This window comes from Triticum aestivum, chromosome 4B (assembly GCF_018294505.1).
Source record: "Triticum aestivum cultivar Chinese Spring chromosome 4B, IWGSC CS RefSeq v2.1, whole genome shotgun sequence".
Classification (NCBI taxonomy): Eukaryota; Viridiplantae; Streptophyta; class Magnoliopsida; order Poales; family Poaceae; genus Triticum; species Triticum aestivum.
The window spans coordinates 539,546,674-539,569,577 of NC_057804.1; positions in this window are offsets into that span (position 1 = coordinate 539,546,674).

Sequence of the window (22,904 nt, forward strand, 5' to 3'; positions counted from 1 at the left end):
TGAGGCACAAAACAAAGCAGCAAGGCAAAAGTGATGCTGGTAGGGGACAAGATTCATTGAATGGATCTGGAACAAAAGAATTCAGGAATAAGTGGCAAGGTGTTTTTCCTGTTGTGAAATCGGTGACACCGAGTTGTGTGCTTCGGTTGCACCGAAAGATTTCGGTTGGACCATATACAATAGACTCGGTGTGGCCGAGTTCATGACACAGAAAACACTTGCCACCTCAGCTCACTAGACAAGTAAGATCTCACAAGGATTTGCAAGGAATTGGATGCAGGAAATGCAGAGCACAAAAAGAAAAGAAATCTAGATGAAGTTTTTTTGAAAGGGGAAACAAATATGCATGAGAGACATGCAAGAGCACAGAAAAGAACACGAGAGAACTTCATCTAGAATTGGTCGGCGACAAAGTCACCTATGTTAGAGTATATTGACATAGGAGTCAAGTGAGATCACTTGATCAGAGGTCATACTCATTGTTTAGGCTCAAAAAGGGGTTACCATCTTTCGTTTAAGCATTTTGATATATTCACATCTTGTTGAGTTGTGACTCATGTCTTGGAGTAAAGCTTCCCTAAGATGGAATAACATACCTGGGGTGGTGGTGTTGATCGTGATCATGTAGTTGAACTTGTGTGGATTGCTCAGAGTTGATGTAGCTCATCAAGAGTTGGGAGCACCACTTGGTGTGTGAGTTCATCTACCTACATGTGTTAGCTTTGCAAGGAAGAGCACTTGTGTATCCAAAGTGACAATCATAAAGTTCATTTGTCATAGGATATGTTAGAAGGGTTTTGTGCTTCCTTGTCTTAAACCACCTTTGTGTAGAGACTTGGTGATGTAGAGATTTGCTCAAGATGTGATTGTGTTGCAATCTCATAGATTTAGATTCATCCAAGTACCTACAAGGGTTACATAGCATGCAAGGGTGCAAATATATCCAAGATATTTAAATAGCAACGTGAGAAGAATATCAAGGATTAGTCATAGGCTCATGTCTTGCATGTATCCAAATGGAGTTCCTACTCCAAGTTTGAAGCATCAATGATGTTCAATTCACCTCTTAACCTGCAAAACACTTTCTCATCAAGTGGTTTAGTGAATATATCCACTAATTGTTTATCAGTGCGAACAAGCTTAAGATTAATGTCCCCTTTGGCAACATGATCTCGAATAAATGATGACGAACTTCAATATGCTTGGTTCGAGAATGTTGCACGGGATTGTGAGTAATCTTGATAGCACTTTCATTGTCACAAATTAATGGAACATGTTTCACATTTATCCCATAATCCTTAAGAGTTTGGGTTATCCAAAGTAATTCAGCACAACATGAACCAGCGGCAATGTATTCCGCTTCAGCGGTGGATAAGGATACCGAGTTTTGTTTCTTGGAAGACCAAGACACAAGAGATCTACCAAGAAATTGACAAGTACCCGGAGTGGACTTTCTATCAACCTTGTCACCGGCATAGTCCGAGTCTGAGTAGCCAACAAGATTGAAAAAGGCCCTCTTTGGATACCAAATGCCAAAATTTGGTGTATGAATTAAGTATCTCACTATCCTTTTCACGGCCTTAAGATGACATTCTTTAGGAGCCGCTTGATATCGTGCACACATGCACACACTTAGCATAATATTGGGACGTGAAGCACATAGATATAACAATGGACCAATCATAGAGCGATAAACCTTTTGATCAACCGGTTCACCATCTTTGGTCAAATCAAGATGTCCACTAGTAGGCATGGGTGTAGTCATACCTTTGCATTCTTGCATATTGAACTTCTTGATTAAGTCCTTGGTGTACTTTGTTTGAGAGACAAAGGTACCGTCCTTAGTTTGCTTGATTTGCAAACCGAGAAAGAATTTGAGTTCACTCATCATCAACATCTCAAACTTCTCCGACATTAGCTTTCCAAACTTTTCACTAAAGTGAGGGTTAGTCGAACCAAATATAATATCATCAACATAGATTTGGCACATTAACCCTTTTAGTAAAAGAGTAGAATCAATTTTTCCAATTTCAAAGCATTTTTCAATAAGGAATTTGGTCAAGCATTTATACCAAGCTCTAGGAGCTTGTTTAAGACCATAAAGAGCTTTGTGAAGTTTGTAAACATGATTAGGTTTCTTAGGATTGACAAATCCGGGAGGTTGCTTAACATAAACTTCCTCCTCTATTTCACCATTTAGAAAAGCACTTTTAATGTCCATTTGATACAAGGTGATATCATGTTGATTGGCATAGGTAAGTAAGATGCGAATGGACTCAAGTCTAGCAACGGGGGCATATCTCTCACCATAGTCCATACCTTTGACTTGAGTGTAGCCTTGGGCGACGAGACATGCTTTGTTGCGAACTACTTGTCCATCTTCATCTTGCTTGTTGCGAAACACCCATTTGGTACCGATGATGTTGTGGTTGTTGTCGGGCTTCTCAACCAATGTCCAAACTTGGTTTCTCTCAAAGTTGTTTACCTCTTCATGCATGGCGTTTATCCAACCCGGATCTTCCAAAGCTTCTTCAACCTGCATAGGTTCAATGCTAGATATGAATGAATAGTGTTCACAAAAGTTAGCTAAACGAGTTTTAGAGCGAGTGATTCTCCCGGTTTGGATATCATTGTAGATTTGCTCGACGGGATGGTCTTTAGCAACTCCTGCTCGAACTCGCGAAAGCTTTTGCTTGGATCTTGGTGGAACATCTTCTTCATCTTGTTCTTCTTCTTGGCCTTCTTCATTGTTGACGTTGTCGTTTTCTTGTCGTGGTGGCGAAGGAGGTTGTTGATGTTCATCTTGGTGTACTTCCTCATTTTCTTCGTCTTGGTGTGTCCCACTTGTGGATGCTTTCGTATAAACTCTTGGTTCACCTTGCCGTGAGGTGGAAGCTTCCACTTGTACGGACGAGGTACTCTCCTTCACCTCTGTTGGACGAATCTTGCCAATAGACAAGTCTTGGATTGCTTCCGAAGGGTCTTTGTCTCCTACATCAATTGGCAATTGCTCTACTTGCGAGCCATTAGATTCATCAAACTTCACATCTACCGTCTCTTCAACCTTTCGGGTGAAATTATTGTAGACACGGTAAGTGTGAGAGTTTGAGCCATAACCAAGTAGGAAACCTTCATGAGATTTAGGAGCAAATTTAGAATGATGATGCTTATCAAGAATTTAGCACTTTGAGAAAGTGGGACCGATCGCTCATCTCGGTTGGACCGAAACGTTAAGAAGGGAAATAGAGAGATTACAATCCCATCTTGGTGAGACCGAAAAGACTAGGGTTTGTTGCAGTGGCTATGACATCTGAACTCGGTGGCGCTAGATAGAAAGAATCGGTGGGGCCGAGTTTGACTTTTGGTTTGGGACATATGTGGATGTGAGGAAGTGGTTGAGGGCTTTGGAACATATCACTAAGCACTTTGAGAAAGCAAGCCATTAAGCAACACCTCATCCCCTCTTGATAGTATTGGCTTTTCCTATAGACTCAATGTGATCTTGGATCACAAAAAATAGAAAATGTAGAGTCTTGTGCTTTGAGCTTGAGCCAATCCTTTGTCCTTAGCGTCTTGAAGGGGTTCCACATCCTCTAGTCCATGCCACTCCATTGTTGAACTTATCTTAAACATACTAGGTACAATATTAGTCCAACAAGAGATATGTTGACATAAATTACCAAAATCACCTAGGGAGCACTTGTGCTTTCAAACTCTTTTTGCGGTGTGTTTGTCGAGATCCGATGAATTGTGGGTTTATGATCAAGTTTATCTATGAGAAATATTTGAATCTCCTTTGAATTCTTTTATGTATGATTGGTTATCTTTGCAAGTCTCTTCAAATTATCAGTTTGGTTTGGCCTACTAGATTGATATTTCTTGCAATGGGAGAAGTGCTTAGCTTTGGGTTCAATCTTGCAGTGTCCTTTCCTGGTGACAGCAAGGGCAGCAAGGCACATATTGTATTGTTGCCATCAGGATAAAAAGATGGGGTTTATATCATATTGCTTGAGTTTATCCTTCTACATCATGTCATCTTGCTTAATGTGTTACTCTGTTCTTATGAACTTAATACTCTAGATGCATGCTGGATACCGGTCGATGATTGGAGTAATAGTAGTAGATGCAGGAAGGAGTTGGTCTACTTGTCACGGACGTGATGCCTATATACATGATCATGCCTAGATATTCTCATAACTATGCACTTTTCTATCAATTGCTTGACAGTAATTTGTTTACCCACCATAATAATTATGCTATCTTGAGGGAAGCCACTAGTGAAACCTATGGCCCCCAGGTCTATTCTCTATCATATAAGTTTCCGATCTACTTTATTTTGCAATCTTTACTTTTCAATCTACATCATAAAAATACAAAAAATATTTATCTTATTATATTATCTCTATCACATCTCACTTTAGGGATTGACAACCCCTTTATCACGTTGGTTGCGAGGTTCTTGTTTGTTTGTGTAGGTACGAGGGACTTGTGTGGCGCCTCCTACTGGATTGATACCTTGGTTCTCAAAAACTGAGGGAAATACTTATGCTACTTTGCTTCATCACCCTTTCCTCTTCAATAGAAAAACCAACGCATGCTATGGAGGTAGCGGATCCCATCTAGGGGCCTTTTCCGGCATCCTGCCGGAGGGGGATTTGATCATGGAGGGCTTCTACATCAACTCTATCACCCTTTCGATGAAGCGTGAGTAGTTTATCTCAGACCTACGGGTCCAGCTAGTAGCTAGATGGCTTCTTCTCTCTTTTTGATTCTCAATACCATGTTCTCCTTGATGTTCTTGGAGATCTATCCGATGTAATCTTATTTTGCAGCGTGGTTGTCGAGATCCGACGAATTGTGGATTTATGATCAGCTTATCTATGAATATTATTTGAATCTTCTCTGAATTCTTATATGCATGATTTGACAGAGAACTATCGGTTTAGTTTGGCCAACTAGATTGGTTTTTCTTGCAATGAGAGAAGTGCTTAGCTTTGGGTTCAATCTTGCGGTGTCCTTTCCCAGTGACAGTAGGGGCAGCAAGGCACGTATTGTATTGTTGCCATTGAGGATAAAAAGATGGGGTTTACATCATATTGCTTGAGTCTATTCCTTTACATCATGTCATCTTACTTAATGTGTTACTCTGTTTTTCATGAACTTAATACTCTAGATAAAGGCAGGAGTCGGTCGATGTGTGGAGTAATAGTAGTGGATGCTGGCACGAGTCGGTCTACTTGACACGGACGTGATGCCTATATTTCATAATCATTGCCTGAGATATCGTCATAACTTTGTGATTTTCTATCAATTGCTCGACAGTAATTTGTTCACCCACTGTATTACACTACAACAAAAATACACTTCCGTGATGATACGTGTTTGTCACAGTAGGTCGTGTTTTCTGTCATGCATGTACATCCATGACGATTTTATGATAGAATCAAGATAGTCATACATGTGCTGTCGTAGAAGTGTTCCATGACATTACCAAAATTATCATCAAGGAAGTGTCCACTTCCATGACGATAAATCGCGTGTCACAGAAGTGCTTTCGTCAAGGGTGACCAACACATGGCATCCACCATAATGGAACGCCATTATGCTATCGGGTCCGGTTTTGGATCCGATAACCCGTTAACATCCTCGACCAATGGGGATTTTCCACGTGTAAAATCATCATTGGCTGGAGGAGACACGTGTCGGCTCACCGTTGGGACAGATGCCATCCACTCATTGGACCCAAGGCGCCTATGATATGTCGACACATGGCACGGCCTAACAGAGGCCCATTCTTGTGAAAAGGCCGGCCTGTTTGACTTGGTCAAAAGGTGGCAGGCCGGCCCATGGAAAGCCTGTTAACGGCTTGTTCGCATATATCCCATTTACAGCCTGCTAACCTAGGGCCCGTTATGACCTCTCCGAATTAGGCCCAATAGCGTCATCTGGGCCGTCCAATATGATTCCAGCCCGTTTGAACTTTCGGCCCATGTATTGCCCATGATGTCTTTTGGCCCATATGAGGCCCTTTGTAACTCTTGGCCCATTAACGGCCCGTGGTGAAACTAGCCCATAATGAACAATGTATCACTTTATACCCATTAACGGCTCATTATTCCATTGGGCCGTTTCCATCCCATGTTATCTTTCTGCCTTCTCAGGGCTCATTTATTCTTGGGCTCATTTCCAGCATTCGGTTACTTACGGCCCGTTACTGTCATTTTCTGCTTGTGGGCCAAATTCAGCCCGTGGTTACAGTCGGCCCGTTTGTGGCCTGTTAATATGTTGGGCCGTTTTCATGTCAAAAAACCCGTTGGGCTGTTTTCATAGAGTTATCAAATACGACCTATTAACGGCCCGTTATGGTCCACGAATAGTATGGCCCATGATTGGCGAAATGATGATACACCCAGTATATAGAAGGCCCATGGATCGTATGACCCATAGAAGGCCCATGGATCCTATGGCCCGTAGAAGGTCCATGGATCCTACGGCCCATATAGAAGGCCAATGGATCCTACGGCCCGTAGAAGGCCCATGGATCATACGGCCCGCGGGAGGCCCATGGTTACAACAATCCGTGTGTTGCCATGATTATTTTGGCCTAGTTGCCAAAAATAGGTTATTGTGGCCACTAGATAAACACAGAAAAAAATTGCAGTGACTACAAGCAAACAACTAAACAAGACAATAAGGAAATAAATAAGCAAGCAATTAACGCTAGTCTATTACCGCTATTACACATATTACATCCACTGGGCATCAAAGTTCACCACCAATGCAAATATAAGGAACAAAGCAGCATATTACATACACTGGCCGTCAAAATTGGCCAACAGTGCAAATTAATGTTTTAGCTTGTTCTTGTGAAATCCCAGGGGCATCTTGAATGTTTAGGTTCAGAGTAGAAATCTTACGTTGACAAAACAAGTTTTTATAAAAGTTTGTAATATATTCAACCAATTCCTTATCCCCTTCAATCTCCCCCTCAGCTTGGCTTAGGGAGAATATTCTATTTTTCTTCTCCTCCCATTCACCTTGGCATGATAGTATTTAGTGTTACTATCACCATCTTTGATTTCTCTATTTTTGTATCTTTGTAACCATTTTATTTCTTCTTGTTTCACTAGTCTCCCCAGTTGGGCTCTTTATTCTTTTTGTTCATTTATATCAGAAGTAGATAACCCAAAGATCTCTGCTCTTTTATTAATTTCATCCAATTTGAAGAGGATTTATTTCTTGAGTTTCCTATACAGTGCATCTGAGTTTAATATCCATCCTCTCACTTTTTGTCTAAAGATTCTTAGTTTTTTTTTCATCTCTCTATGTTGCTCCGTGAGATCTGAACATCCCATACTTTATGTACAAATTCTCTGAACCCTTCTTTGAGCATCCAAGAGTTTTCAAATCTAAAAATTGGTATAGCATTTATTTTCTCTCCAGAATCAACTATCAGAGGGGTATGATCAGACAGTTCTCTCTCTAAGTCTTGTACTGTGCTTAAAGGATAATGTTCCTCCCAGTCAGGACATATGAGTACTTTATATAGTTTTTCATAAGTTGGGTCACTGTGATTATTAACCCAAGTATATTTTCTCCCTCTAAGGGGCAACTCTCTCAAACCAGCTTGTTCAATGATAGCATTGGAAACAAAGCTCCAGTGGTCATTGCCAGTGGGTTGTTTTTCTCATCACTTTTCTTAATAGATATTAAAATCTCCACCTACCATCATATGTAGGGTACAATTTTTTTGATATACTTTGGATAATTAAGCTAGATAAGCATTTTTACCAGTAGTTTGAGCATCTCCATATACCACTATTAAGTTCCAATCAAATTTACCTTTTTTGTCAAACACCAGAATCCTAATAAAGTATATCCCAATTTCTACATTGATAATGTCAAAACTATCACAGTCAATCCCAACTAGGATCCCTCCAGATCTCCCTCTTGACTGGGACCATTTCGAGTTAAAGTTTCTCCCCCCCACAAATTATGTAATTCTGTTTTAGAAAAATAAGATTTAATAGTTTCCTGGATGCCAATAAAGCCTAGTTTCCTATTATTAATGGTTTCTCTAATAAAAAAATCTCTTATTATCCTGTACAATCCCCCTAACATTCCAGAATATACCTATCATTTTGTTTTTTTAATAACTTTTCCATCTCCCCCCTATTTTAGCAGTCGACTTCACACAAGAAAATCCCGGTGAGCCCAAGCTACTTTTTTTGGAATTGGCAAAAAAACTTTTGAGATGAGAGAAATGATCCATTTCTATCTCAACATCAGAGTGATCTTCATCAGAACATAGTTCTTTGAGATCGGCTTCTCAAATATCAATAAGATTGGTGTCCTCATTTTGCTCAACTTGTTTTTTATTTTGACATATATGTTGAAGGTAAAAATCTTTCATGCATTGTTCCATTTTAGCAATGATATCTAAATTTGAGTCTACCATATTAATTGAACAACCTAAATCAATCCCAATTTTATCTGCCATGTATAATAAAGAGGCATTATGAGAGTCAAGTTCATTATCCTTACCATAGTTATCTTTAGCAGTAGTTCTTTCTTTAGCCAACTCCTCAATATTAGCATCCCGCTAATCTGCTAACCTCCCACACCTTCTCAGATTGTCCTCCAGGATGTTGTTACTACTTTCCTCCTCAATGTTTCCTGTCTTCACTCCCACCTTTGTTCCAAATGACACTGATTCCTGACTTGCATTGTAATCCACTGGTTCATGATAATTGTTGTGTCCATCCTATTTCCTATCAACATCTAGGTTCTTTAAATCAGCCTCAGTGATTTCCTCCAATTCTTTTTCTCTAGTTTCCCACATATCTATTTTCTCAACACATCTGTCTATTAGCCCATGTTGTTTGTTGATTAGCTCCATAAGGTTTTTCTTATCTTGCTCTAGCTCCATGATATTTTCTCTTCCTTCATTCTGAGGGCTTTTTGTCTTATTTTATCTTCTTACATATCTTGGATTTTCTTCATGATCATTTTTGGATTAGTTTCCACTTTTTTCCTGGCCTCCATCTCTATAGCTTGTCCCTTTTGTATTATCATGATCTCCTGATTTTTCCTTTTCGGCTGCTCAAATTGAGCCACACTCATGCTTCCCAGAGTAATCATTTCTTTAGTTCCTCTTATGTTGTTATCTTCACCCTTATGTCATTTTCTCATGGCTTCTTCATTGGTGTATGTTTCTGCTCCCTCAATCTCATGTCTCTTACGTTGTCCATACTAGCCCATCTCCAACACACTTTCTAGTTCTGGCATGACCCTGTAGATCATCAAATTTTTGTCAGTGATCTCAGTGTATGATGGTATCTTCTCATAGTCCTTGATCCCCACTTTAGCTCCTGAGTGATTGTATTCATATCAATCTCTAACACTGGTCGCAGCTACTTCACACCCCCCAAAGAAGTGCCTGAAAGATTCAGGCATTTTTCCAAACTTCACCTAAACTGTATAAAGTTTTCCAATAGCATGTGAATCAAAGCTCCATCCCCTCACATTGATCACAACACCTGAGCCTAACAAAGTAAAATCATTGCATTTGTTAACTCCATCAATCTTCCTTTGTTAGGGAATCTTGCCAAGAATGCATTTTCTCCCTGTTTCTTACATCTCAACTGCCAGTTCCAATTGAACATGTAATGCATTCTATCCATCAGCTAAGTTTCATTTATTTCACCAGAAACCACAGTTATTATAGCCATAGGATTTGGGTTCTCTATATCCAAGACCTCTTTAGCACTCTGAACCAACAGAAACCCAAGACTTCTAGCAGCATACACCACAAAATTTGGAACAAGCTTCATTTGTTTCAGCCAAGTACAATCATCAATGATATGATTCTTTTTTCCACATACCACACAGTGACCTAAAGTGCAATCTTTTGTTGCATGGCCGGTATATTTGCATTTGTTGCAAGCCACCCTACTTGTCCCTCCAAATCTCAGTCTTCCTCCTTCCTGACCACTTCTGTTGTTGTAAAGATCTCTACCATTGGAGTTTCTCTATATCTGTGTTCCTCCTCCACCTACTGTCACTTGATTATCTCTCCCGTGCTTCATATGTATAATCTCTTCTGTATTTGTTTTCCCTCCATCTCCAGCTTTGGTATCCACACTAGTCTTAATCTGTCCAACACTAGTTCCTGCTCTCATAGTTCCATCACTCCCAGGGAGAAAGTTACCTTGTGAGTTTTGTGCCAGCAAGGCATTGAGTAGCAATTGTTGTTGATTTGCCAGATCTGGGACTCCCCCTTCTTGGGTCACAGGAGCCCCCCTGATTTGCTATTGTATCCCCCTCTTTGTCTTTGCTTTTGTTGTTAATCTTCTCCCCTCAACATTTCCTCCTCTTGGGATTGGATCTTCTGCAGCTCCTTCCTGTCTTGGAACCGCCAATTCTCCCTTCCTCGTGGGAGATCTCTCCTCTCCTCCCAGGGTATATGATTCTTGTGGTAATAGTCTCCCTCATCTTTTCTTCTGCACTGCCATCCATCTCTACCTCCTCTACTAAAATGACCTCCTCCCCGGAATCTCCCTCCATTCCTTTCCATGTCTCCCTCTTCACACTACTGCTTGCTAGGAAACCCTAAATCTGCCCCCTCCTCTCTCTTGCTCTTTAAGTAGACAGACGGAGAGGGGTTTAGTTGAGGGAAGGAGCTAGAAAGCGTATTTTCCTTTTCCGTCTTCAAATCAACCGGGCTAGACCATCCTCCTGTTGGGCTCAAATCCATGGCCCAACTTTCCAGATTGTCATCTATAATGATTTTTCTTTTTGTTTCTTTCATTGTGAGTTTGCTATCATTGACAATATTGATCTCACAATTAGGCACTACTAACAGATCTTATTCAAGCCCAATCTCTGACCAGAAATTTGGTATACTTGTTTTCTTTTTCATTTTCATTCTGACCAGATGGCCATCCATAATACCTAGACTATATGTTTTTTGATTACTATACACACTATCCAATGCATATTCATTCTCATCTCCCAATCTTTTGGTGTTATTTTTCTTATAAATCTTTCTGTCAACTTTATCTTTCTCATCACCTCTAATATTTTTCCTTTTTAGCACTTTTTCTATGTCTCTATTATGATCCATAATCATATCATTTTGACACGTATCCAACAAATATTTCCGAGCAATGGAAATCTTACCATGAGATTCTGACGAGTCGTCGACCTCCTCGTTAGACTACCCCGGCCAACAGCCAAAAGCGATTGCCGGCAGGGGAGAAGCCTATTTCGCCGTCGAAAACCGGGTCGGCCCCTGGAGGCGTGGCGACCTGCGGGGGAAGCATGGGGACCGGTGGGGGCTGTGGATCTTCTCCTTCATCTTCTTCCCCCTCCCCTACTTTTCCACCTCCATTTGGCTCGAGCCTGCTCCCAGATCCCCTTGCTCTGGCTCCGTTTCCTCGTCGTTGTCCTCGATCTGAATTGACACCCAGCGCGTCCCTGGGGTGGGTATGGCCATCATCTCCCCCACTACGAACTCCTCGGTCTCGCCGGGAAGCGACGGCGGGAGCGGAAGGCCCACCACTTCTGCTTCTGCGCTAGATCTACTCCTTCTGTCTCCTCCATGGCCCACACCAGAGCAGCCAGAGAACTCACCAGCACACCCGACGGGGTGGTCATCCCGTTCGGGGTGAGCCTCTCATCTTCCTCCACCGTCAGGTTCCTGAAGACGGATTTTGCCGCCCGCCACATCTCCTTCCTGGTTGAGAACTAGGAGATGATCTCGCGCGCCCTCTCCATCTTCGTATCGTCTCCGCTCGTGAGCTCCACCATGGCTCGCTCCATCTTCATCCTCCAATTGTCCATCTCCGCCGGAGTCGCCTCCTTCTCCCTCAGGATGTGGTCGCAGCGAGGCATGGTGGGTGGGGAGTTTTGAATCAGAGTGCGTCGACTCGCCTCCGAGAGGGGGGGATTTATTGTCCACCACCCCCTCGCATTCATGGCGGCCGCTCGCCTCGGAATTCGCCCTGTATTCCCCGATTCCACGCGTCACCAAGTCCTCAACCTGAACTACGTGACAGGGTAACCAAACGACCGATCGCCATGAAATCTGCTTGCCGGCGTGCAAACCTCGGCTCTCAACTACCCTACCCTCTCCATCCAGCAGCATAATTCTTTGAATCGTACTTTGGATTAGCAACGAGCCCTTCTGATAACAGAGGAGCCCCGCTGCCAGGAGGCTCGGGATGTAGAGGACCGGCCATCTCTTCTCTCCCTGCTCGTCGGCGCCCGGATGCTCGCCGTTGATGAGTTCCCCATCGGCGTGGGAGTCAACGTCTGCGTCGCCGCTAGAGTTGCCTCTCTGGTTGCATCTCGAGATAGCCATCATCCCTCGTGCAATGACATGATTAATAAGCAAAATTAATGAGATAAAACTGAGAAGCGACCAGGTCTGACCCGAGTTGGTTATACCTGGCAATAGCAGTGTTTTTACGTCGTTACCTTGTTGAAGGTATTGCTCTGATATGCTCAGACTAATTTTTTAGGGTGAAAACCTAGATTCTGACCCTGGTTGGTTGAATCCAATGATGATGGCACTTGAGCGTCATTCCCTTCCTGAAGGCATTGTTGTCGAAGAATCACGACATCTGTTTGGTCTCGTGAGATAGTTGGTGCGGATATGACCATTGTTGTAGTTTGTCGATCACTAATCTGATCGCTTTTGTTTTCTCTTCTTTTTCCTCGCCTCCGCAAACTTTGATCTTGTATGATTTGCTATTTGCTAGTGTATTTTTTGTGTTGGTTGTGTGCATCATAACAATATAGAGAACGAACACGTGTTCATTGTATTTGTGTCTTTTCGATGATTCATTTTAAACCAATACAATTCATCCTTTAAAATGTACATAGTCTTTGGAACGAAAAGTTTGGCCAGCAATGGATAGGCATTGGCAACGATGAGGGCAGCCACCACCAAAGACGAATATACGAGCTTGGCACGGTCGATTAGTCGTCGCCGGTCGAGTTGTTTTTGTCCGTGGATAATTCTGCGGATATCAAAACGGACAGCGCCGCCACGTGGGAATGGGATCCACCGCAGGTCCACATGCAAACCACTCGCGCCGCTCCACGCGTCGCCACCGCCCGACCTACGTGTCGGCCCTATCCCCGCGAACAGAAGCTCGCGCCGGGCCCAGCTGACAGCGCGGGAACCGCGTCGTCGCGCAGCGCAACTCGCTGATGGGCACCCCGCGACCAACCGAGCAGACGCCGCCAAATGGTTGCCGGGTTCCGATCGATCTATCCGACGATCACCGCTGCTTATCTGTTTCTTCGTCGGACCGGATAAGGCCTCCCTTAATTATTGTAATTATTGGGCCAAGATGGCAATTGGTGGCACTATATTTTCGGCCGATTTGTTAACGAGTTGTTCTTGACGTCGTGGGCAAGGATGGATCGATGCGATCTGCACTACTACTGCATTATTTTTATTTCATTTTTTTAGATGGATGTGATCTGCATTAATATACACCGGGAGGCAGAGCACCGAGAGTATGTTGTGCATCGATCATCATCATTGAGATATATCCCGGCTTGATGGATAAGTTGCAATCATTGGGTTTCTGTTCCCTTTTCCTTTTCATGCTGATTCAGAAATCTGTCGGTTGTACGGTGGAAATGGAGCGGATTTGGGGTGAAGTGACGAACACAGAATTGTTAGGTCGAATATAGATTTCGCCGCGGATCAGAGCAGACTTTGTGAATGAATAAGAATTTAATTCTCATTTTTTTGCAAGTAATAAGAATTTAATTCTCATTTTGTTATGTGAGGTGGGATACTGGACTTCTATTTTTCCAACCTGATCTTCTCCTCGAGATCGATAAGAGGATTCCAGTTTATCGACCAATGAAGGTTTTCGAAGCAGTTTGCATCGTCAGGGTGACCTTCAGAGTTGAGACAACAAGCTGGCCTCATGAGCCTAGCAAAAGGACAGCAAGCTAGGTACGGTGCCGCGATCCTCGTAACCAGCAGTGGTGAGACATCAGCTCATCAGAATTAACGTAGGTATACGGTTGCCATCGCTACATCAATCAATCAGAATCAGGTCGATGAACTCGGCGAGAGCGGCAGTGCACTGGACAGACATGACATGACACAAAAAGCATCCGGTGGCGAGATCTTGGCGGTGGTACTCCAGTACGGACCGATCATTTCACTGCTCCACGATGCCGCATGCCCGGAGATTAGCCACCGACTATTCCTTGCTGTTACCGGGAGTGAACCTGATTCTTCCGCGGCAGGAGGCTGCTGCAAGTGCGCGAGGCACGCTCGCCACTGGATCACGATTGCCAATTGGCGATTTGGCAGCTGCTCCTCTCATGTAGAGGTAAAGTGAGGGAGAAACTTCCACTCGCGAAGTTCTCTCTCCACTCACTGACGCCAGTGGGATTTAAGTGTAGTGCTCGTCTCAACTTGCAAAGAATATTTGCCTTCTCATGGAAGGTGCACCGCCGGTTGATCACCTGTCCACGTGATGGTCATGGTATTATATGTGATCGTGGTAAAAAAAAGTCAGAGAAATGTTTCTTTCTTGACTAACTTGGATCTGGGCTTGAAACTCATGCCCCGTCGCTTTACGACTCTGCTTTTATCTTTGGTTGCGAGTTGTAGTGATATTTGATTTGCCAGGATAGGAAGTAAAGTCTGTGCACATGTTCATGTGATGAAATCCTGCTTAGTGACCGCGATCGGAATGTAGAAGCAAAATATAAAATTAAGGACAAACTGTGGTCTGGCAAGCTAGATCACGATCTGTATACAGAATTTCTGTTTGCAGAGAATCAGAATAAAGACATGATAACACACTATCAGTTTGATGCAGCTCTTTCCATGGATCTGTCCATCCGAGCAAGGGAAAAAGCATAGGAAGGAGCTCCTGAAATGATCTAAGCATTGTTGAACACAAACGATCTGAGCATTTTTGACTGAAGACGAATAATCTGACTAACAAAAGTTGTGTTAAAGGTGAAGTGGAAAATGCAGTGAAAGTCTTCTTCCAAGAGGTAAGACCTGAATATCAATAGCTCATTTGCATCTTTTTGTCGGTGGACAGCAACATGCAGCATTCTCTGACTGTCTTCCTTGTTTAATCACACTGCACTTGTACTGGCTTGAGCTACAGACAGAGAAGGTGCCAAATGGTTTATCACTAAAAAATCAGGACACTCTATTTATTTCCTTTGGTATGAGTCCCAATGAATCAGCACTAGTATTATCCAATCACCACTGGGCTTCTGGGCCGGCACCAATCGTACACATGTCCAAGTGTAAGGTATAAGAGCATCTCCAGCCGTTCGGCCCCCTAGGGCGTCGAAAAAGAGCGGCCTGGGGACGAACCGGCGCTAGATTGGCCCCTGGGTTTGTTTCTCCCCAGCCATGCCCCCAAGTGCCGCCCCCAAGGCGCCCCATATTCAAACTCGATCATTGCCGCTCCAAAAAAGGTCACAATCCGGCGATCATCGCAATAGTTCAGCGATTCGGTGCCACAGTTCGGCGATCAAATGAAAGGATACGCAGTAGTTCGGCGCACAAAAAAGGAAGGACGCGGAAGGAATGCATCAAACGTCAAGCTCGACCTCCAGCATCGTCGGCGGCGTACGCGGGCTGGGAGGAGTCGGCGCGGCTTCCGGACTGGTCGGCGCGGCTTCTATGCTGATGGGTGTCGCGGAGGCATCGTCGGTGGGGCTGGGCGTCACGGAGGCATCGTCAGTCGGGCTGGGCGTCGGCGTCGGCATCGCCGGTATCTGGTTCAGGATGAGGCCTCGCTCCGCCAAGAACCACGCCTTGAGCTTCTCCTCGCCGCTCTGGAGCATGTCGGCGCCGCCCATCAAGAAAGCCAGGTCGTTGTTCCTCTTCTTCGCGGCGACGTTGGACCAGAGCAAGTCGAGTTTGACGGCGTTGTTCGCAATCAAAGCAGCCCACCTCGCCTCAGTTTTCTCTTCTCGCTGGGCGGCCCTGGTCTTGGCGTCGGTGAGGCAGTGCTCGATGGACTCTTGCACGCGTGCGGCGGCCGACTCGGCGTGTTTCGCCTTCTTGGCCCCTTTGTTGCCGTTCGGGCGCCCGTCGGCCGCAACCCGGGGTCGGCGCGTCCGGCTTGTACGTCTCCTTGGCCTTGGCGAGGGTGCGCCGGACAGTCGCCCACTTCTCGCACTTGTCGATCCGCTTGAAAACGTGGAGGTACTTGAACTCTAGGTCGCTGTTGTCATCGCGGAACATGGCAAACATGCGTAGCAGCTGCGCCGACGAAAAAACATCAGTCGGTGCTAGCGCGCACGGGCGCGCACACGGCGAAAGCAATAGTGAGAAACGACGTGCTATACCTGATCCTCGACACTGGTGCCGCTCTCCGGGCGAGCCGCGACCTCCTCGACGATCCCAGGCCATTTGTTGCACGCCGTTTGGATGAGCTCCCAATGGTTCGCCATCGCCTTCGACCCGCGATTCATGTGGACGCCTTTGAAGTAGGGGTCGGCGAGCTTGTGCTCGTCGAACTCGGCCTTGATTCGGGCCCAATACGTCTCGATGTTCTGGTTCGTGCCGATGAGCGGATCGACCTTCCATGCTTCGGCAAGGCACTCCTCTTCCTTGGACGCCCACTTGATGCGCGGCTCGCCGGTCTTGGTCGTCTTCTTCTTCTTCTTCTTCTTCTTGCCTTTCCTCGTTGGCGCCGGCTCCTCCTCCTCTTCTTCCTCCTCCTCGGGCTCTTCCTCGTCGTAGTCGAGCTCGTCGTTCATGTCGCCGAGATCAATCAAGCCGTCTTGGGTAGTGAACCCGGGGGAAGCGGCGGCGGTAGCCGAGCCGGCTGCGATGATGTCTTCCATGTCGGCCTTCGTCGCGTCGGCGTCGCCAAGATGCGACGAGGAGGAGGCTTGCGAGTAGAGGCCGCGGCGGAGAGGCGGCGTTGGTGAGGCTGCGTAGTCCGGCGGCAAGTACGTGTACGGGGGGTACTGCATGCCGGCGAACGCGGGCGAGGGCGTACGCTGGACTGGGCGCCCGTAGGGGAAGGTGATGTTGAGGTTGAAGCCACCGTGGGCGTCACCATCGGCATAGCCCGGTGACGGCGTGCTCCATGGGTGTGGCGACGACGAGAACCCGACCGGAGAGCCGACGCTTTGCTGGCTCCAGGCCGCGTACGGGTGCCCCCCCGGGTGGATTCATCATCGCCGCGCACGCCTCGTCGGCTTGTTCGGTCGCCTGCTCCGCCGCCGCCGCGGCCGCCGCTCTCTCCCTGGCCTTCTTGGCCTTGTTGCGCCTATCGACGGTGACGGCCTCCCGGCGCTCCACATCCGCCTTCCAGTCGGCGTTGCTCATGCCCGGGGGCTTGGACGGCGGCGCCCTCGGCTTCCTTTGCTTCGGCTGGGCGACGACGGCGGCTGTGAGATCCGTCGCGGCGCGGGGCATCACGTACTTCTTCGGCGGCATGGCGGGCGGAAGGGTAGGGAGGCGGAGTTTGGCGGGAGGAATGGAGAAGAGAGGGAAACCGAGGGGGGGGGGAAGCGGGAGAAAACGGCGGGAAAAGGGCATGCTCTCGCCGACAGAGCGGCCTCACGCCGCTTTTCGCTTCTGCCGGCACCCCCAGGCAACACCCGAGCGCTTGGGTTCGGGGCGGGATCGCCGGCTCTGGATTTGGCCCAACCCGGCGCTAAAAGAGGTCCTGGGGGCACGACGAGGCCGATTTTCAGCCACCGGCGCTAAAAATTCACGGGGGGAGGGGGGGGGCTGTTGGGGGCACGGCTGGAGATGCTCTAAGTAAGAAACATGATAGCCCTGTCAATTTAGGTAGAATGGCCCCTTGCTCATTATTTTACCCATCCCATAATATTATTCCTTGTTTATTGCTGCACATCAAGGAATTGCTCGAGGATTAGGCTAACATTATGGGATGGATGCACACTAGTATAGCATATTATTCCTTTTTACTTCCATTTAACTTCTGGATGGCATCATAATACAACAAATAACTTAAAATCCCAAAGAAATGAAAGACTGAGAATTTCAAGAACACTGATTTGTTGACCACTTAATCGCTATGGCAACTTACCAAAACTAAAGAAATTGGAGGGCTGAGCTACGTCCAGGGATCAGCTTCAGAACAAACCATTCATTTTCTTTCTAAACATAGTATACACAATATCTTAACTAGTACGCTAAATGTAGTTTAAACGTTTTGCTTTCTATTTACAAGATATACAGGGATTAGGGAATATGTACCCACATACATGCGATTTTCTAGCTAGCAGTTATTTGTCTAGTTAGCTTTGGCACTTCCTTTATATCTTGGTTTAGAATTTACATACACGCCCGCAAAATACAGAAACAAAAGAAACATAAGTATGAACAACTTAACTCACAATAAGATCCAGAAGTTTCATTAGTTTGCTGGATGTCAACTTTCTGAAGTGGCATGTTCTATCTTGTTCGTCTGGATCTTAATGTTCTCAAGTGGTATGTCGTAGGTACTCAAGATGTCCAAAACCTTGTGAGCCCTCCCATCATCTTCGTCACATTTGATCTCATCGATCTTCAGATGGCTGCCTGCAAATGGTTGCTCTGACGGAGTGTAACTTCTTTGTGTTTTCACTGGAACTTTAGGTACCTACTAAAACACTCAAATATTTTACTGCATCAATTGATCACGGATGGTAATCAACTTCAGTAACACACGATTCTTCATGTACAAAATATAATACCTCAGAATGCTGGAGAGTGAACTTCTCAAGAATTGGTGAATGTTTGAGGAAACAACTTAAGATATTGAGGTCACCAGAAATGCCAGGACACCATTCGCTGAGCAACAAAGTCCTTAACTTGCCAAATGTAGGGCAGATTTTTAAATCCCTGTTGACAATAAACTATGGAAAGGAACAAGACCATATAAGTAATTTGCTAAAGAAATTACAGTACAAGATGCGAGTACACCATGTGATGGAGCGGGGAATTTTTTTTTTTGGCTCCAGATGCTGTACAGGAGTAAAGTAACGCAAGAAGTTAAGAACACACACACGCATTTATTTCCTAGACTCACTGTTTATTATTGCTGATACCTATTTTTAAAATTGCGTCAGGCGAGAAGCTTAGAATTAGGTACTGTAAATTGCATGCATCGCACCTATATGAGCAGCATAATACTACTACTATGGTCATAAGGCCCCAAAACTGAACCTAACTGAACCAGGTGCAAGCAAGCATGCATACCACTTCGGAATGAACTGACAACTCGAACTCTGCAACTTGCGATAATCCTTTCAAAAGCACAGACCAGCCAGGCTGATCATCAGCGCAACCTTCAGAATCATAACAGCCATCACACTGATCATCGCAATCCCCGCAATCACTCTTACAGCAAGAATCATGGCACCAGCCAGTTCTAACAACCGCTGAAACTAACAGTGGCATGCTCTCGAGTCTCGACCAGTACCGGAGTCCGACGCATAAAATCTTTTAGCTCAAAGGTAACAAGGCCCGGCAAACAGATCCTGGCGCGGAAGGGGTCTGTGTGGAAATAACACTCGGTAATGCTGAGATGTTTCAAGAACGGAGATGAGATGTTCCCCTCGATCTCGCAGTCCTCCATCTTGAGATGAAGCAGGGCTGGACAGCCCGAGAAATCGAGCGTGTTGCTGCACACATACACCGTCTCAAGTTCCAGCCTTGTGAGGTGCCGGGATATGAGAGGGACGTTGGGGAGCCGTTGAGGGTCGTCGTCCACCCCGTGCCTGTAGATGCCACGCGTGGTGCGCAACGCCAGGAGCGCGCGAGGCCCGCACATGGCGGCGTGCCGGAACCACATGTTCACGTGCGTCTCGTGTTGGAATTTTACTAGCAGACCTTTGATCCAAAGCTCAATTAAAATTCTGAAATTTTCTTGACCCATTCATGCACACATGTGAGTGGAGTAAGTGAGACTAAAATTTAGTCCCACCTCATAAGTTGAGAGAGATACACCTCTTTATAAAGTGAGCTCTTCTACCATTTGTATGAGCATGAGAAGAGAAGATCTACACGCGCGCTCCTCCTCCTCGTCACGACGCGCCGCGGCTTGCGTGATTTAGCCGAACCGAGCACAGAGCTATGCACGTTGTCTATATTTTTGCTGCTCGGGGAAAATTAATGAGTCATTAATTAATTAAGGGGCGCGTTAATTACTGAACCATTTCCGATTCTTTCGTATCATGACGACTCGGACGTGGGGTTTACTCACACGATCTACCCGGCCCGCACTATATAGTCAAACACACGTCTACCCTAGCCGCCGCTTCGTATGGTTTCTCACCACCATTCCAGATCATTGCGCCGCAAAGCAAGTCTTCTCTATCCCTTCTTTTGGCGTGCACCGGGAGAAGGGACAACAAGCCTTCGGAACCCCGCCTCTCGTAATCCTGTACGGGAGAGGGGCGATCAGGTTTTTGGGGAGTGCACTCGCGCGACTGCTGGCAGCGACGACTTCGCGAACGACGACTTCTTCCCCGACCTCGGCAACCTCATCCTCGACGACATGGGCGACAACGTCAACGCCGGCGGTGCTGCTCTCGCTGCACCGTATGTGTGATTCTATCCTTCCTGTTCGAGATCGTAGTAAAATTCATGTTTCTAGTATGTGTCCTAGATGTGATCTATTCATCTACTATGCTAGTTCACATGATTAGTTTAATCTCTGCTATTGCTGTAATGATTTATCTTTTAAATCTCATAGTAATTTGCTCATATTTCCAACAATCCAAAAACCTGATTATAGGCAATTTACTCCGAGTGGTTTTGCTGAGCATCTGAAGCCGCCTGCCTTTAAGGGGGCGCAATATAAGAGATGGCGCACGAGAGCAGTCTACTGGTTTCAGACCATGGGCTGCTATGACGCCACCAAGGGCAAGCCTGAGGGCGATCTTAATCCAGCACAGCTGGAAGCTTTTGAGAAGAGCGATACTCTCTTTAAAGGCGCTCTTTTGAATGTTCTTGATGACTCCATTGTGGATTCGTATATGTCGTTTGACAATGGTAAGGACATGTGGGCTGCGCTCGAGGCCAAGTTTGGTGCCTCGAACGCCAGCAGCGAGTTTGTACGTCATGGAGCAATTCTATGACTACAAGATGACTGATAAGCGTTCTGTTGTATAGCAGGCTCATGAGATACAGTCGCTCGCAAAAGAACTTGAGTAATTCAAGTGTGTGTTTCCGGATAAATTTATTGCCGGAGGCATCATTGCCAAGCTTCCACCTTCGTGGAATAATTTTACTACTTCCCTGAAACACAAGAGACAGGAGTTTTCCGTTGCGGATCTCATTGGTACTCTTGATGTTGAAGAGAAGGCGAGAGCAAAGAACACACGTGCTCGAGTTGCTGAGGGTGCTTCTAGTGCCCACATGGTACAGAAGAAGAACCTCCAGCCCAACAAGTTCAAAAACAACAAGAACAAAACTCAGAGCAAAGGCAAGTTTGATACAAAGAACAAGCCGTCACATTCTACCAACTTCAAGAAGAATTCTCATAAGAAAGGGAAGGGACTTTCCCATGTCTGCGGTGATCCTAATCACTGGGCTCCGAAGTGTCCTAACCACTTTGAGGAGCGCGAACATGAGAAGAGCGACAAGTCCGCTAATGTTATCATCGGTGATACTGATATGAAGGAACCTGGATACGGTATTCTTCCTACCATCCTTTCAGTATTTCAGTCTCCTGATTGGTTAATTGACACCGGTGCCAATGTACATGTTTGTGCGGATGCCTCCATGTTTTCTTCTTACTAGGTCACAGGGACTTCTCTCGTGCTGATGGGTAATGGGTCACATGCCATCGTTCGAGGTGTTGGTACGGTCGATCTGAAGTTTACTTCGGGGAAGACCGTGCGTCTGAAGAACGTTCATCATGTGCCGTCCATCAATAAAAATCTCGTTAGCGGTTCCCATTTATGTCAAGATGGTTTTAAGTTGGTTTTCGAATACAATAAAGTTGTAATTTCTAAGTATGGACAATTTTTTGGAAAAGGCTATGAGAGCGGAGGCTTGTTCCGCCTGTCTTTGTCAGATATTTGCACTAAAGTTATTAATAATGTTTGCCAGAATAATGAGTCTGATATTTGGCATTCACGACTTTGTCACATTAACTTTGGTTGCATGACGCGGCTAGCCAATATGAATTTAATTCCAAAAATCTCTACTGTCAAAGGCTCCAAGTGCCAAGTATGTGTGCAAGCTAAGCAACCTCGCAAGTCCCATAAGACTGCAGAGGCAAGAGACTTGGCGCCACTAGAGATTATACATTCTGATTTTTGTGAGATGAATGGTGTGTTGACAAAAGGTGGAAAGAGATATTTCATGACGTTGATTGACGACTCTACTAGATATTGTTATGTGTATCTTCTGAAAACAAAAGGTGAGGCTTTAACTTTCTTCAAAAACTATACAGCTGAAGCAGAGAACCAACTTGACCGGAAAATTAAACGGCTAAGGTCCGATCGTGGTGGAGAGTATTTTTCCACTGAATTTAATTTGTTTTGTGCGGAACATGGTATAATCCATGAGAGGATGAAACGTCTCCAACGTATCTACTTTTCCAAACACTTTTGCCCTTGTTTTGGACTCTAACTTGCATGATTTGAATGAAACTAATCCGGACTGACGCTGTTTTCAGCAAAACTGCCATGATGTTGTTTTATGTGTAGAAAAGAAAAGTTTTCGGAATGTCCTGGAAATCCACGGAGGCACTTTTTGGATGTAATAAGAATTTTTGGCGAAAGAATTAATGCCAGGGGGCCCACAACGTGTCCACGAGACAGGGGGGCGCCCCCGCTAGGGCGCGGCCTCCTATCTCGTGGCCCCCCCTAGACCTCCACCGACCTCAACTCCAACTCTATATCTTCCGTCTCGCGGA